The sequence below is a fragment of the Ammospiza caudacuta genome, chromosome 5 (genome assembly GCF_027887145.1).
Source record: "Ammospiza caudacuta isolate bAmmCau1 chromosome 5, bAmmCau1.pri, whole genome shotgun sequence".
Taxonomy (NCBI): domain Eukaryota; kingdom Metazoa; phylum Chordata; class Aves; order Passeriformes; family Passerellidae; genus Ammospiza; species Ammospiza caudacuta.
This window is the reverse complement of record NC_080597.1, coordinates 31766030-31783171: the sequence shown is the minus strand read 5'-3', so window position 1 is coordinate 31783171 and position 17142 is coordinate 31766030. Positions and strand designations below refer to the sequence as shown.

The following is a 17142-nucleotide window of genomic DNA, read 5'->3' as shown; positions in this document are numbered from 1 at the left end:
TCAAGCTTTAAGGTTTGCTCTTCAGGGCATTGCCTCTGCAATGCTCTGAGGGACTATCAAGCCCCTTTCAGTCCTCTTCTCTTGGAAAAATTATTCCAAGGTATAAAATTTAATTTCTGTATTGCTGGTAGAGGGTGCATGTGTTTGTTTCTCTGCAAAGCACATCCAAACACCTGGGAAAGGCATTAAGCTCGTGGCTGGAACATTGTCTGTGGATTCATAGTTGTCCTCTTGTTTCCAACCTTAATTCTATTAGGCTGCTAAAGAGTCTCCTGCAGCACATCTCAGGCAACCCTTTCCCTGCCTTGATATTGTGATTTTTTGTTGAGAGCTCTATACTGCTTTCCTTTGCTGTTATAAAATTAAAATTTTTGGTATAACTTAAAAGGCATGTAACCACAGCAAAAGTCTCTTTTTTGGATTCTTCTGGTTTAGCTGCTGGTTTGCTGTCAGTTGAAAAGACAGGCAGAAACAGCCTGTGCATGGATCATGCAGTTAAACACATTCTTGTGCTGCTGCAGGGTTAGCCAACATTCCTTGCATTTTGCAATGATCCCTGGTGTTGCACTCACCTTGAAAGACACGTCTTTTAACTATGACAGCTTTGTCAAGTGGCTTTTTTTGTTCCGAGTTGAAAATTTTCAGGGAGTGTTTTCCCCCCTTCAAAAAAAAAAAAAAACAATTGAAACGAAAGTTTTCTGCAAACCAAACAATTATGGCTTTGAAATTCAAAAATTTAAAACTCCTGTATTCGCTTCTCATACATACACTTTAATGCTTTCATGGGTATGTGTGTTTATATGCATTTCATATCTAGGTGCACATATATATTATTGATATATACACACATATGTGTTCTATATGTGTTGTTTTAAGTAGACATCTATTTTAATGTGGCTACTAGAAGTGGTTATGGTGAAAGCTGTTCCGAACTGATGTGACTAATGAGATTAAACAAAGTCAAAGCTTGGATAGCTTGTATTCAGTCAAGAGTGCTGAGTTGCTCTATTTATGAACTTTTTATAGTCTAGCTTAGTTTTTCAGCATAAGATTCTGTGTTTAATATGCTTACAGCTGCATCATGTGCTCTCTCACAGATAAATGGTTTTAGTATAGGCAAAATGGCCCTGCAGTGGTGAATGGATAAATAAGACAACTAAAAGTCTCTTTGATGTGATGTATCTGTGTTGCTGTTTGTGGGGTTTTTGGGTTTTTTTTCCTCAGAAATGTCAATTCAATGCACTTGCAAATGAGTTTGTGGACTGATTCTTTATTGGTAAAGTGAAAATCAATGTTTACAGGAAACTATACTGGACAAAGGAGTGGCTGCAAGGGTATTTAAAAATCCGAACATAAATCTTTATGGATATTTTCATTAATATATCAACAGTTAAAAACAGCCATAAATTTCATATCCTATGTACACAGATTATATTTTAATGCTCCCATTTTCCTGAGCCTTCATGATAAAGCAGTCAAGCACTATGGGATGATCACAGTCTTTAGTCTGTGGCTATCTGTATTAAAGCAAACCTGAATTACAACTAAGAAAGCTGAATAAAACCTGTGTCCTTTTAAGTTAGCAGGGCAAAGCTCCATGTTCAGTAAAATTGATGGTCTCAAATGTGCTGAACATTTGCAAGAGAGATAGAACAATATATTGGCAGCTAGCTCCCTAGAAAATGCATCAATTTATGTTAAAAAAAAAAAAAACATGAGCCAAAATTTTGTATTAAAAAATGATGAAGGTAGGGAGGATGATAGAGCTTTTCTGTTAAATGTGCTGTCAATTGCAGTACTGTCTAGTATTGAACATTATTTTACTACAGTTCACTGAATGTTTTGCAGTGCTACTGAGCTCCTTCTCTGGAGTGGACACACTTGGAGGTCCTTGATGTATGGGTCTGTCTGTCTAGTGGGAAACTCAAATAGCTCTGAGGGCACACACACTTATTTGAAGGGGATTATTTCCTAACTCCTAGAAGCTCCTCTTCTGAGAAAACTGATGGAAAATCAGTTATTTTGTTCCGTTTTAAGGGACCTATATTAGACAACTGCTGCTCTTCAGGTGCTTAGTTTGATGCTTAGTCACAGTGACAGAAATGTGGTTAGAGCAACTGGAATGACTCTTGTGTTAGATACTCTCAAGTTGCTCTTGCAGTACTTATGAACCACTTCTGAGTCACCAGCTCCATTCAAGCCTGCTCTACTCTTGGTTTTCTGCAGGTGAATTCAGGAATTCCTTGCATGGCCATGACTGAGGTCTGAGTTTCTGTGTTGTATTTCAGTTCTGGCTTGATGCAGCAGCCAAGACTACATCAGACTTGTAATCTTGTTGTGAGTGTTGCCATGATGGCCTGAGGCTGCTTGTGTGACCATCACAGGTTTGATTTATCTGCATTTGAGAGTCCAGTTTTGTGGATGGGACGTTTTGTATTCAGATGCTCCTAGTCTTGCAAGTATCACAAACATGAGAGTTAAAATTAAGATACTGCTTGTAGGAGAGACATATGTAAGTCCCCTTATTTTGCAGCTATAGATATTTTTTTTTCTTTTTCTGTGTTTTGGGATGGGATGCTGGTGAAGCAACAGAGGTAATATCATGTGCAGCAGAGTAATCTCTTCAGGGAATCTCTCCTCCACAGTTCTGTGCTGCAGTGTCAGAATAAGCCCTATGGTTTTGTGTCACAATGTCATATGCAGTTGAGCTTTTAGTAAGATGGAATATGAATCTTCAAAAAGTGCAAGAAAGTAAATCTGAAATATACAGAAGAAATCCTGAACCACTGCTTGGCGGATAAGAGAATTCTTGAGGACTGTAGCATAAGAACAGAGAAGTGCATGTGACAGTGGAATGGCTGTTTCCCACTTCCTGGTTTCCACTGAGATCTGAAACTTACAGGGGTTAAAAAAATCACAGTAAGCTGGTGCTTAAAAAATATAATTAAAAAAATAACTAAAAAATATATATTTAAAAATACATATATGTAATATATAAAAAAAAAATTAAAAATTCAACATTGGCTTTCCACGTCTACTTGAAAAGCCTTTAGGTTGTAACGTATGAGCTCCTGCAAAAAATCCAGGTGTGAGCAAGACCACCACAATCTGTGAATTCCCATAGCAATTAGAAGGTTATTTCACATTAAATGTTTCTTGTTAAGTATAGGGAGGACACATACTGAACATATTCTTTCAGCATTATACCAGCATTTAACAGCGTTACTGATAGTGGAATATCGTATTACGGAATAAAATATGGCATTCTTTTCCACGGGACAGACAAGCTTAATGGTCAGAGCAGGAATTAACTTGCTATAGCTTCCTTGTCCAAAATTACTAGCTGTACAACACAAGGAGACAGGTTTTAACTCCAGGTGTTTGTTGTCAGGTTCTGAAGCTGTTGGCCCTCTTGCAATAGGACTGCTTCGCTGGAAAAATCTTTGTGTGTATGGGAGCCCTGCCCTCGGTCCCACTGTCCCCGAAGATGCCTGTGTTCCTGGGTGTCAATGTTTCGCTACACAGAATGACTTCTCATGTCCATTGTCCTGTCCAGCATCACTTTCAATCACTCCAGTGCCTTCTTACAACAGTAGTAGTCAAGAAACTTTGAGTCAAGACTCCACAGGTAAGTGAGTCTTTGTTTTTCACATATCCAAGCTTGGTTTGATCGGCAATTTTCATGGTCAATATAAACAGCTGCTTCTGCTGCCAGTGCTTTGATTGCTCCTAATTAAGGATCAGGCCACAGAAACATCATTGAAATGATGGTTTATGGTTATGCAAAGTAATGCTTAATCTAACAATTTCCCCCATGGTTGAAAAAGTGTCAGAAACAAAGATGTTCTTAGCAGCAATAATACCATTAGTGTACATTTTCTTTGAAACCAGTAGGCCAGCTGGTTGATGAGGGTGTATGTGTCGTGAACATATTTTATGAAAAATCCTTTTGTTAGGATCTTTTCTCCTGAGAAGCTGAGAGGCCTCAGAAATTAAATGTAAACAATAATCATCTGCTGCTGTGGAATGCAACTGGTGCATCTTTGATTGCCTCATGTGGTTGTTTTTAATTAATGGCCAATCACAGTCCAGCTGTCTCAGATTCTCTGGTCAGTCACAAGATTTTATTATCATTCCATTCCTTTCTATTCCTCGCTAGCCTTCTGATGAAATCAGTCTTCTATTCATTTAGTAGAGTTTTAGTATATAATTTTCTTTTAATATAATATAGATCATAAAATAAGAAATCAGCCTTCTGAAACATGGAGTCAAGATTCTCATCTCTTCCCATGTTGGAGCTGCCTGTGAATTCAACAGTGCATCCATGTTAGCATATGGAGGCATTTGAGGACAATCTCTTCTGTTTGTGTTATAAAACTTCATGGAATGGAGGATGCCCTCATGTGTCTGTTGTGCTCAAAATGCTGCTAGCAGCTGGCTAATCACAAAATAGGGTGTACAAGGAGCATCCAATTATGTCTGTGGCAATGCACTTCTGCTCCCAGCCTGTTAAAAGGCTGACATCCATCAGGAGCTATCTGAGGCAACAGCAGTATGCTGATCACTGGTGGTGTTCTTTCCTCCTAAGGTTTGGAGGTCTCAGGGTCTGATGGAAAGACGGCAGCTGGTGAAGAGTTGTGATGTCAGGACAAGTCACTCGACCCACAGTCTGGTTGCGTTTGTCTCTGAGAGCTCTTAATGATAATGATGATAGGAAGTGGGTCATGAGCTCTGTAAAAATTTCTGGCCATTAATGAATCTCTCATCTATATGCTTCCTAACTGAACCCCTGCAAAAGGATTATAATTTCTGCTGCCTAAGTTTTGTTACTGAGTGAAGAATTAGAAGGTTCTTCCTAGCTGCCAGATAAAAGAATAGCATATATGGAGAGCAAGGTATTAGTAGATCCAGTATTGAAAGGCATAATGGTGGAAAAGTCTAAATATTCTGAAAAGTCTGAATATTCTATTCATACCTAGAGCTGCTTTGAATACCTAGTGCTGACCTAGTTCTTAAAATTGTAATAATTGCTGGCAACTATGGCTGAATATTATCTGTAGTAAAAATGATAGTCAAATATGTATATTACTGTGGTTTGTATTACTGTTCTTTTAATTTTAAGTATTGCAGTACATTAATATAATTTAGTGTAACTGATGAAGGTGTTACAGCATGTTGCCAAAAAATAATGGGCCTGAAACTCTATGGTGGTGCTGAAATCAAATCAAAACCCATTTGTCCCTTCTCAGAACTCTCTGATCTAATGGCTCAATCCTCTGAACCTGTCTGGATGCTCATGACAGCTGGAAATCCCAGGTTCCAGCACTTCAAGCACCATTCCTGATATCTGCTTTGATGGTGACACTTGCTCAGCAGGAGCATTAGGGCAAATGCTGCACAGCTTCAGGAAGGTCAAATGTTGTAGCTTTCATTTACCTTTTTTTTTCTGCTTTACCTTCTGCTTTTTCTGCTTAAGAGCCGTGTAAATATGCATGTCCTTCTTCAGTGCAGGGTTGATTGTATAAACTCTCTGACTATATTCTCTAGGCTTAATTTGCATCTTGGTTTACATTACCATCTGTTTTACTGATACAAATACTGTGTGACACTTATTTTTCCCACATGATGAGTGACAACTCTGGTTTTAATTTGAAGTGGTTTTGGGACGGTGAGGTAGCAAGTGAGGAGTCACTTGACACCTAGAGGTCATGCTGGGGAGAAGGGAAGAAATGATAATTTAAAATAAAAGAAAACAGTAGTAGCGTAATTAAACAGTAGTAAAACTTGATAAGAACTTGTTAGCATTGCAGAACAGTTTCCCAGTTCTAAAGTATGGATACAAATAGCCAAAGACATCTTTAGGACATTATATTAGCAAGCAAAATGCAAATGCCCTAATTTTCACCTTAATTTAAGAAGCTACAAGGTCTTTGAAGAGTTCATACTGAGATGTTTATGAAAATGTCATACTGAAAAGCAGCATGGCAGCATAGTGTCAGGCTGGCACGCAAGTGATGTCCATTTTCAGCAGGGCAGGGTGGTGCTTGTTCAACTGGCACAAGAAGGTGCATTCCTCATCCTGATAATAAATATCTTAATTCTTTATCAAATGAAACGATTTATAATCTGTGGGATTTTTTTAAAATTTAATTTTTAAATCTAATCTTTCAGCAGAGTAGAGGGTACTGCATGTAAGCAGAGTGTCTTACCGTTACTGCTCAGGGGTAGAACTGTTGTGCCAGCAGCTACTCCTTAAGGCTGGATGTCACATCTGCAACTCCAGTGCACACCCTACCCCTGGGTTTCATTATAACACTACTAATGCAGAGAGTCCTCAAGTGTTTTAAACTACATCAGTTTTCAGGGACTGTCTTGCTGTGATTGAAAAGCTTGTTTGCAGCACACAGCACTTCTGTGGAAGCTCAGGCAAGAGTACAGTGTCAGCTGAAATGGGGGAGCTCTTGAAAAGACAGAGGGTAACTTAGGGACAGATTAATGAGGTGGGGTAAATCTTAAAGTTATATCCACACTCATTTATTTCCAAGACTACTTGATCAGATCATTTACAAAAACTTGAAATGCACAAGAATGCCACAGGCTTACTGTGCTGCTTCTCGTCTGTGCATTTACAATTTAACTCTCTATAACATTTTAGTAGCAAATTCTTTAAAAAACAAACTATGCTAAACCACTGGTATACAATGCACTCAACTCACACAATATAGTTCAAAAGATATCTTTTTTAACTACTGATGGTGGAAAAATTCTATTTTTCCATTCAAGCAGGGCATGTTTGGGACCTTGTAATAAACTGTGACTGGTGATGTCTGAGCTGGATTTCAATGTTCGAAATAAGATAATGATGTAAAAAAACCTCAGTGTATTCTGATACAAAGTATGAAAGATAAATCTGCAGCTGGTTTTAGTGGGTGCTTTGCATAGTACTTGAAACATTAGTCTCAATTTAGTGCTTTTGTTGCTTTGCAGCATTTTGCAATGCTAGATAATTTACAGAATAGTGTCAGATTTTGTCCTTGGGTATAGGAGTATATTAGACACCAGAATTAATCAATTTCATGGACTTTGGAAGGGAATTGTTGCATTTCTAGTATTAGTTGTCATTTGAAATAAGGGGGGTTGAGGGAATTGCTCTGGTCAATAAAAGCCAGGCTTCTGTTTAGAATGAACAAAACATGAGTTATGCTTTGCTCGTTTTCTAACCTAAAAAAGTTGTGAGGGAGTACCAGAGAGGAAGGTCATTGTGGTAAATATTTCATAACTGCATATTGGTTTTTGGCTGAGTCAAGAAGAGTTCCTGTTGATTAACTTTGTCTCTTCTTCTGATCATTATTCAATGCTTAATTACATTGAACACTATATTCCAGAATGTACAGAAGATTTGCTAGACAACACCAGCTGGATTGAGATGAATAGATTTGCACTGGGTAGAAATGAGTCATAAGCTGAACAATACCTGTCAAATTTGTGCCAGCTACAAATTTTAAAGAAATACAAAATACCAGAATTCATAAAAATACTGGATATAACAAGAAATCTGTGCCTTTTTGAAATGTGCCTTTTTGAAATGTGCCTTTTTGAAATGTGCCTTTTTGAAATGTGCCTTTTTGAAATGTATTTCCCATTTTTCTGATAATAATCTGAATCATTTCATTCAACTGCTTCTGACCTGAAATTAGTGCACCTTCATCTAGACTGTATTTCTCTTGTTTGCTCATTACAGGGACTTGTCCCCTTGTATGCTAGATCAGCTGTTTTGAAAGCAATTATATTGATTTGCCATGAATCGTTCCTGAAAAATATCTCAACTCTTTGTTATCATCTTGTTTTCTTCAAGGTGGCTCAAGACAGCTTGATTTATTGCTGACTTACTATTTGTCACTATCTCTTTCCAAATAATGATGTTTGTCTGACTGGGCTATAATTACCTGAACTACTTTATTTGCCCTTCTTCACTGTTACAGGACCTTACTCCATCCCTTCTTCAATGGAATAATCCCAAAAATGCATTTAGGCTGCTAAATCCCAGCAAAGCAACTGAAAGGGAAAGTAGGCAGCTACTTTATTTTCTTGGTCTGAGCCTGGTCCCTGGTGTGTGAATGTCCAGAGCAGAGCTATTTCAGGAGAGCTTGTACTTCACGACAGAGACAGGGAAAATGTAAAGGATTCAAGATGGACCCTCCTCAGGGATGCATTTGGGCCTGTCTTACAGTTAGACAGAAACACAAACTTTGGAAAAAAATAATACTATGATCATAGTACACAGCTTTTGCAACCATAAGTAAACCTGAAAGTGTTCCAGGTTTATTCCTCAAAACTATTGGAAGTCTGGCTGTAGGTCATGTCCACTCTTTTATTTACATAAATTCCTGTGACCTCTTCATTTTATTTTGCATGCACAATCATGGCCTGAAACCTTTGCCTTTTGTTACTACACTTCAAGACATTGCACCTGCTGTGAATGCTGTATTTCACATAGGCAAAAATAAAATTATTTTTATATGTGTTTCCTGATTTTTAGGTAACTGCTTACTTAGATGTATTGTCTGATTCTGCAGCTGTCTTGTCTTGTGCAGCTTTTAAGTTTTAAATAGTTCAATAACAGTAAAAACCTATATATAGAAAGTTATATATATAGATATTTTTGATGGTGCATACTTTCTAGAGTGGTATAGGATTCCAGTAATATCTATTTTATAAGTTAGATCCAGTGGACGTAGATCCAATGTTAACTGGATTCTGTAAAAGGAATAATATTGGCCTGCTTAAGAATTTATTTGTTCCCCTGAAGAAAAATGATACTTTGAAGAATTACAATGTGAATAAGGCGATGATTGAGGGGGACATGAGAGCATGTCCCCCTCATGTCACTTGGGATGGTGAGTGCTAAACAAGTGAAAGATGAATAGTGGAGTTTTCCCAGTGCTGGTTTGGAAACAAGGTTAATATTTTTATGGAGGATTTTTGCCTGGAAAGGAGGAGTGCATTGGTGAGATGTGCTGATGAGTCTAAGGTGGGAGGTGTCATCACTGCTAGGAATATGCAGAATGTCAGGAAGAAATGGATGGCTTTTTGGAACAGAATAAGGGAAACTTATGGAACACAATGGTGCAGCTTTTGCTACTGTGCACAGCAGGTTTTTTTCCTTTTCTCCAATAACTTGTGAGTCTTCAGCAAGAAATAGTAGAGAAAGATCAATTCAGCTCCTAATTGGAGGTGGGCTGCAGCTATGAAAAAAGCAAATGGAGGCCTGGGATGATTCAGGTAAAGTATTTGCTACAGAGGGAGAGAGAGAAGATTTTTACCTAAACTGACTGCTTATTTTCAATGAGAGTAGAGATTTACTGGGGCTTAAGCAGAGAAAAAACTATCAGAACAATAAGGGAGAAGAGTAAAAAAAAATTGCTGTGTTTAGACTCAAAACAAAGGCCATTTAAAGAAAGAAAACCCAAGCTGTAGGTTTCTGTTTATTTAACAATCTAATGTTTGTAAAGTTTGGGGAAATAGCTGAGTCTGAAGAACAGGCATCTGATCCATCCATTTATCCTGACCAGCAGCCTTCAGAGTCTGAGGAAACTGCAAAGTGACCCTAGAGATGCAACTCCTCATTTTAACTCTTACAGTTAAAATGAGGCATTGCATCCAGTTGTGTGTGCTCCAGTTACAAGTCTTAATATGGAGGGGTTATAAACCGACCAGCTCCTGGGGATTCTGTGCAAAAGTGAAAGCCACAAGATGGTGCTGACACTCCTTACTGTGGTTGAAGGCATTGTGAGAGATTTAGCAGAATATGCAGCAGCAATAAAGTCAGTGGATCACTTCAGGCTGCAGTTTGTGGTTAAGCATTGATTTTTGGTAAAAAGTCCTAATGCATTCTTAGTATATTGGAGGGAAAGAGGGAATTAAAAAGGTGATGGTTATTTCTGAGGTTGTTGTTTCATCAATCGGTGATTGATGAAATAATGAAATTGAGAAATAGAAAAAAACCACATTTTGTTATCTCCGATTAGAATCCTTGAATTTTGGAGCCTTTTAAATGCCAAGGACAGAGTCTGCTGTGCCCACAGTGTTGCTGACTGCTTGTGCTTCTCTGCTGTTTTCCTTTTGTGCTTGCATCAAGGGAGGGACTGTTTTGGGAGATTGGCTTGGTGATCTCTGAACAGCATCTTGAAAGGAGTGAACAGGAGATAGACAGTGATGAACGGAAGAAACCTAATAGAGAGCTCCTGGTGGTGTTTATAAAGAGGAAAAACACTGTTGACAAAAATGTTCCTTGGGAACTTTGTAGTCAGCTGAACCCAAGAAACAATGAAGTCCAGTTGACAGCTACATAAACTTGTCTCACTACCCTGAGAGCAGCCTGCCTTCCCTACCCTTCTCTCCTGTCTGCCAGCACAAGCATCATGGCTCTGTTCATTAATCATTGTGGCCATGAAGAGGGGAGGCTTATCCTTGTCAATTCTTTCATTCAGCCACCAGCAGAATCTTTCACTGTTAAGAAAGGCAATGGTTCACTGCTTTTCTCAAAAATGAGAGGAGTGCACTTTCAGAAGTGCTAAGCACTATGGAATGCCTTTCTTCCAGTGCTATGTCGTCTTTTGCTCCTGAAATGCATCATATGCGTTTTTCCTTTTAATAAAATGAGACTAAATGTGTTTAAGTTTATACCTAAAATGGCTGAAATGCATACTGCATTCAAAAAATATGATAAATTAGGATCTTACAAAGAGTGTCCTTGCTGACTCTTGGGACAGGGAGGGCCATTAAATCTATACTTCCAAATATCTAAGTGTGCTTACTCAGTCAGTTTCAAAACTTTGGCTACCAGCAGAATTGCTTTTATGATTGAAATTGCAATACTGTTTACTCAAAGTTCTGGCTGACATTAACTGCACAGACCATTCTAAAACACTCATGTTTAAAAGGAAGAAAATAAAACCTGTGGAACTTCTGTACTCTTCTGACCTTATTGTAGGATCGAGTCTAGAAGCTGCTGAACTTCCTGATTTGGATCCAGCAAAGCAATGAAGTGGATGCTTAATGGATTTGAGAGTTGACAATTTATCTGCTTCTCTAATTATTCTTACCACTTATCAATGAGAAATCAAAATCCGCCTAGATACAACGAGCTGGTAGTTCCTGTAAAATGTATTTGGAAATGCCAGCCAGCACTGATCATGCTGTTGGTTCAAGGCATTTAAAACTGGCCGTGCTAGCATGTGAACTGTTGTACCAGTGCGCTTCAAACTTGTCTTCAGAGAGCATCTCTAGAGATGGAAGTGCACTTACTCTCCTGCGTTCTCTTTGTGCTAATTTTGAAACTAGCTGGAAGACCTGGCCATCCTGTTTATCTACAATGTGGAGATTTGCCCTTTTTGCTGATCTGAGGTTGGCACATCATTGCACAAGTTCAAGCAGGAATCTCATGTTATCCCTGTTTGCTTCCTGCTGGTGCTTTGTGTGAACCCAAACTCAGGAGGGAGTGTAATACTCAATCTTCTCCTCACATCACTACTTAGCAAACACAGACTTAGATTTATAACATTCAATTCTTTTTGATTGCCTTATTTGGATAGGCAAATTTGGATGTCCAAACTTATTTGGATAGTTTTTCTTGAATATATTTCTACACTGTCAATTGAGAACCGTTGGGACAATAAGAATTATTTTGAATATCAGACTTCATGGAGACTCCTTTTCTCTGGGCAATATTTTGGTTTTGTAAACTACTCAATTAATGAAGAAAAGGGTTAGGATGGATTTTGAATCAGTAATTGAAGAACAGGTTTTTACGTAAGGATGTATCTTCCTACCACTCTTCCAATTGCAGCCTTCTGAGTGCTAGAGAATCTTCAAGGCTTAGTGAAAGAAGGAAATATTTAATTGGTCCTTTAAATCAAAGGAGAGTTTGTGAACAGCAATCTGTTTCATTCCCCTGTCAATGACATGCCTTTCCCTGGGAACAGTGTACTTATCTTGCATATTTTATAACCAAAACACTACTAGAAAATAAGCATAAAATTATTATTTAGTATCTGCTTGTTAACTTTACAGAATCAAAAAAAGACTTTCCCAATTTTACTTCCAGAGAAATTAAGGGTCTAACAATAGAGTTCTTTTTATTTTGTTTCTCATTAGAGAATATTACACAATTAAACCTTGAAGTGTTCTATATGTAAGTAACTGATATATCCTTCAGCAGGAAAAACTCCTAACTTTTATTATAAATCTACTTTTGATAGTCACATCAAAGAACATGAACCAAAAAATCCACCCAAATATCTAATGTGTTTTCTTTATTTTTTTCCAATGATTTTTAAATGAGCTGTTTCATTTTTCTGTGGATAATGAAGCCTTGGTCCTTTAAAAGAGAAAGGATGTGTCAAGAGTTTCAGATATCAAGTGGGAAGCATTCATGTGTAGCACTGCAGTACAAGACTGAGCCAGAGAGCAGGAGCTGTATAACTGAAATGGAATTAACTACATAAAATAGCTCCAGTAAAGCCCTTATTTCTTTTTCCTCTGTTGTTAAAAGCTCAGTTTAAGGTAACCAAGCTTTGTATCCCATTACTCCCCTCATTGAAAGAAGAGTAATGAAGTTCAAGGAAAAAACCTGGAATTACCAATTTTAAAAATGCCATCCTGACTACCCTTTCAACTACTGTATTTCCCTCTTTTTGCTCATTTTTAACATTTGTTTTTACATTTCTTCCTCTTCAGTCATTCCCCTAATTGTATACCTCTGAAAATCTATTTTCCTTCTTCTTCCTGCCCACCTCTTTGGTCTGTGTACATATTGTGAATTTGTTCTCTAGTTTCTACCTATTTTGCATTCTTTATTTATAGCATTTCCAGGGAAAGGGAGCTTGCAGCTATGCATCTCTGCTTGCCCCCAGCCTGCTTCGGCTCAGCTCTGAGGAGGTGATGGCTGGAGGAAGCTCCATGTATGCAGCTTTTCCTGTCACGCTGGCTGCGGTGTCCCATGCCTGGATCACAGGTGAGGTGTTTTGCTTTGCTTGAAGCTTTAGGAAACTGAAAGGTTCAAACTGAGACAACAAGCACAGCAAGCCACTGTGGTGCCTGTAGCTCTCATTCAGTCAGGATGGAGGATGCCCATGGAGGTGGCAGGCTGCTGCTGAGGGCCAAGGGGAGAGTGGATCACTTCATTCTGGAGAGCTGGTCCATGGCCAGCTTCTAGCTGGTAGCCTATTCCTGTAACAGATGAGCAGAGGGCTTATTTGCCAGATGTTGATCTGGTGTCCAGTAGAATATTTGCTCCTGAGTGCTTGTGTCTGATTGCTTTCAGCTCTGCCATGGCATTTATGTCTAAGCCATGTGTTTTGGTTGAGAAGACCAAGTAGCATTCACTGTAAAGGGCAAAAAAACTCTTGGACAGAATTCCTAAATGTACTGACATGCTTCCTGTTGAATCCCGATTACCCTGCTGGAGCCCCCTTAATCCTGAGTTTTATCTTGCAAGTCAGGACTTTGTTTAAACTCTGTTGGAATCAATGGAAAGACTCACTTGCAGTGCAGCATGAGGTAATTGAACCTATGATAAACAAAATTTCTATTTAAATATACCACTGCTCTCTCTGTCTGTGCTTCCTTTTGTCCATTGTTTCCTACCTCATTTTTCACTTCTGTCCTGGAAATAAAGCTGCAGTAATCTGAAATGGGTATTTGACTATCTGTTGTGTGCATAGAAATAAAAACCCCAAGGTGTATGTCAGACATCACTCTGGAGTTACAGAAGTAATTGCTGCTTTTCAAATGACAAGTTCTCAAAGCCCAGTAATCTTCTCCACATCAGGACTAAAACTTACAAATACACCTCATGCAGAAATACCTACATACTTCTTTCTTATTCTTCTAAGTGCTTCCCCTGGGTGCCTCTTTCTCCCTTGCCAAAAATACTGTCATTCATATCCTTGAAGCACTTCAGTTTTTAAGATGAAAATATTGAAGAGTGAAAATAAATTATTGGAGATTAATTTTGTGGGAGAAGGGAGAGTGTTCGTGCAGGTCTATGCATAAAGATAAGAACATGCTGTACCTCAGGCTTGCTGAAAACAGGCTTTTATTATTATTTTTTTCCCTTAGGCAGATATTACATTGTGCCATTCTGTGTATAGTAGGCAAGGGAGAAAGAAACAGAAAGGTGCAGCAACTATTCTGCATGATCACAAGGGTAGTGTTTATCAAGTCAAACCAGAAATCAGATATCTCTAGGTGATCTTCAAGTTAGCAGGTTAAACAAAGTATTCTCTTGTTATCAGTACCGCTGGTTATTGAGAACCTGTATTAGTAAACATCCAACGTTGCATTAAAATAAAAGGCATCTTTGGCAGAAATTATAAGCAATGAAGCTGTAACAGTAAAAAAACTGTAGCTGTATATTTTACTGGTTTGAGTTATATAATAGTCTTGAACTGAGACTGCAAGAGGGTGAGGATGAGATTAAATGAGTCATTGTTAAAAATAGGATGTGGGATTGAATTAAATGCTGAATGTGCTGGGCAGCTGAATTGAGGATGAAATTTGCAGTGAGAAATAGTGTCTGTATCATATAAATGTTGATTACTATATAAACACATGGTGACTAGGGACAAGAAAGGGACTGCAGAGGCAAGAAAGGCATCTGACTGGTCCAGTGGTAGGTGTTTCCTCCCAGGCAGGGAGATGAGGCACAAGGCTTTTTAGTCTTTCTTTATGTTGAATACCATGAGTAACAAGTGGGGAACTGACTGTAAAAGCCAACTGGAAATAGCGAAAGTAAAATTCAGCTGTTTTGGTGTATACAGAATATCATGAGCTCAGCTTGGTTTTATGGCTGGTTAGAATGGGGTTTCTCTCATGGCTAAGGGATGCAGTAGTTCAGTTCACGAGGTGAAGGAAGAAGTGGTCACTTTTAATGATAAAGGTGGCAGAAGTTATGATCTCTGGCTATTACTGGGAGCACAATGTTTCAGCCAGTAGGCTAGAAGGCCTCTAGCCTGATCCAGCACACCAAGTTTTAACTTATATTCCTACAGAGTTTAAAGGTGTTGAGCTGGAGCAGTGGTTCACCCGCTTGTCACTGTCACACATATGGCTTAAAAAAATTCCCTGATGAACATTTTTGTCAGAGTAGAGTAGCTACTAGTAACTGTGTTGGATGAGCAAGCTTTAGATAAAAAGAATGATGCATTATGCTGATACTGTGTGGGCATCTAAGTCCTCAGTTTGGTTTAGATACTGTAGGGGAAAAAATCACATTTATTTTCTATCCTAATTTTGGGAATGGGTGACATTAAAAGGCAAGTTTTTTCAAAAATTAAACAAACCAGCAGACGATGTGCTGGTCACCATGGAAACCAGGCTTTTGATGAAGAGGTTGTATATCTGGTAATACTTTGTACTGAGTTCTGATTACAACAAAAATCTACATTTCTTTAAAATTCTTTCACATCCTTTTCTGCTCTACAGTTTACTTTTTAGAAGATAGAAAGAAGCTGTAAAATAAGATATTTACTTTTAAAGTACAGAAAAGTTCTTATTTCAGCAAAATAGGAATCCATTTTGCTTAAACAAGGTTTTTCTGTGAGGCTAGAACATGCAAATGGAAGTGATGGCAAAGGAATTCAACAACTCTTTGGACATGCATCAAGCTTAAAGGCCAGTTGCTTCAAAGAATATGTCCAAAACTCTTTGAATAAGGCAGTACCTAAAACTGGACATTTGCAGAAATAACGCCCCTGAATTCATAAACATCGAGTCTCATGATCTCAGTGAAGTTATTCATGCACATTGTGGGCTTAGTTCAGAAATGCTATCTTGTATAACTTAGCAACCCTGAATTTTGTGCTTAAAAGTTTTATTAAAAATATTATTGATTTTTTTCATTTGAGCTCTGATATATGAATCAGGCAGTGCATATCTGAAAGCTTAAACAGAAGAACCTGTAATGACTGAATAAAAATGGTTTTACACAAAAATCTTGGGATTGACTGATCATAAGCTTCAGTAAAACAGCTTCTGAGACAATTCAGAATAACATCATGTAAGGTCATCTTCATAGGAGTGGGAAATTCTCATTTAATGGGCTTATGTATATAGGAGAGCTGATCCAGGACTGAGGTAGCTTCAGTACATCTTTTCAGATACAGTTATTATATTGTCCTAAGACTCACAAGCAAGTGATGTTCTTGCATCATGAACATGCTGTTCATTCTTATTTTGAGCAACTTAGCTGAATACTAAAATAACAGTAAAACCCACTGTGAAAAAATATTAAATTTTTATACACATTAATGTGACTGATAATATATTTTTCTTTAAATAAGCAATTTTTATTGTAAACTGTAATTCCTTTACCAAAGTTTATTTAATTTATATCGTAACTATTTATACTATAGTTTTAATACTATGCTTTACTACTTTTAATTTAATATGATTTTTTTTAGTGTATTATTTCCTGGTCAGGTAATAATATTTCAGATCAGAACTGCATCTACGTTCACTATATCTTGTGGGCTTTCAAAGTCTCATCATCCTTCTTTAGCTGTGGAAAGTACTCCAAGATTTGCCACATTACTCTTTTGAAGTTGCCAGGGTCTGTTGAGGTTCTGTAGAATATCTCGCCCCTATGACAAGAGTAATCTATCTCAACAGTAATCAGACACATCTTTACCTTTATTGACAGAACCTCTTCTTAGTGGAAGACTATAGAACCTTGTTTCCCAATTCTTCAAAATACAGCATATACAGAGGAGAGTTTGGCTCAGAGAAAAAAAGCCTCATTTTTTCTTTCAGGCATACTGTTTAAAATTTTCTTTGGCATCTGAGGAGACTTGACTTAGATTTGAAGGTCTTAGTAGAAGTATTTTTTCTTAGTATTGTTTTACATTGATTTAGAATTTGAAGAAACCTAGCAATGCAAAACACTTCAAGCATGTCAGTGTCTAGAAATTGTTTGCATACATGATTAGTTGCAGTTTTGCTATTTTGATATTTCATTTAAAAATATGATTATTCTTGTTTCAACATTTACATGGCAAGTAAATATTTGACTCTGCAGATCCTGTGCATGGCTGTCTTTCAAAACTGAAAAAGTCCCTCTAGCTCCATATGCAGTAGTTTGTT

General features: G+C 37.8%; 1 long non-coding RNA gene across 1 annotated transcript; it reads left to right on the top strand.

Moving 5' to 3' along the window:
• Positions 1-3530: 3530 nt before the first annotated feature.
• On the top strand, positions 3531-13555 carry LOC131558359 (uncharacterized). Its single transcript, XR_009274801.1, has 3 exons — positions 3531-3628; positions 12865-13015; positions 13325-13555. It is a non-coding gene; the product is annotated as an uncharacterized LOC131558359 (long non-coding RNA).
• The last annotated feature ends 3587 nt before the right edge of the window (positions 13556-17142 follow it).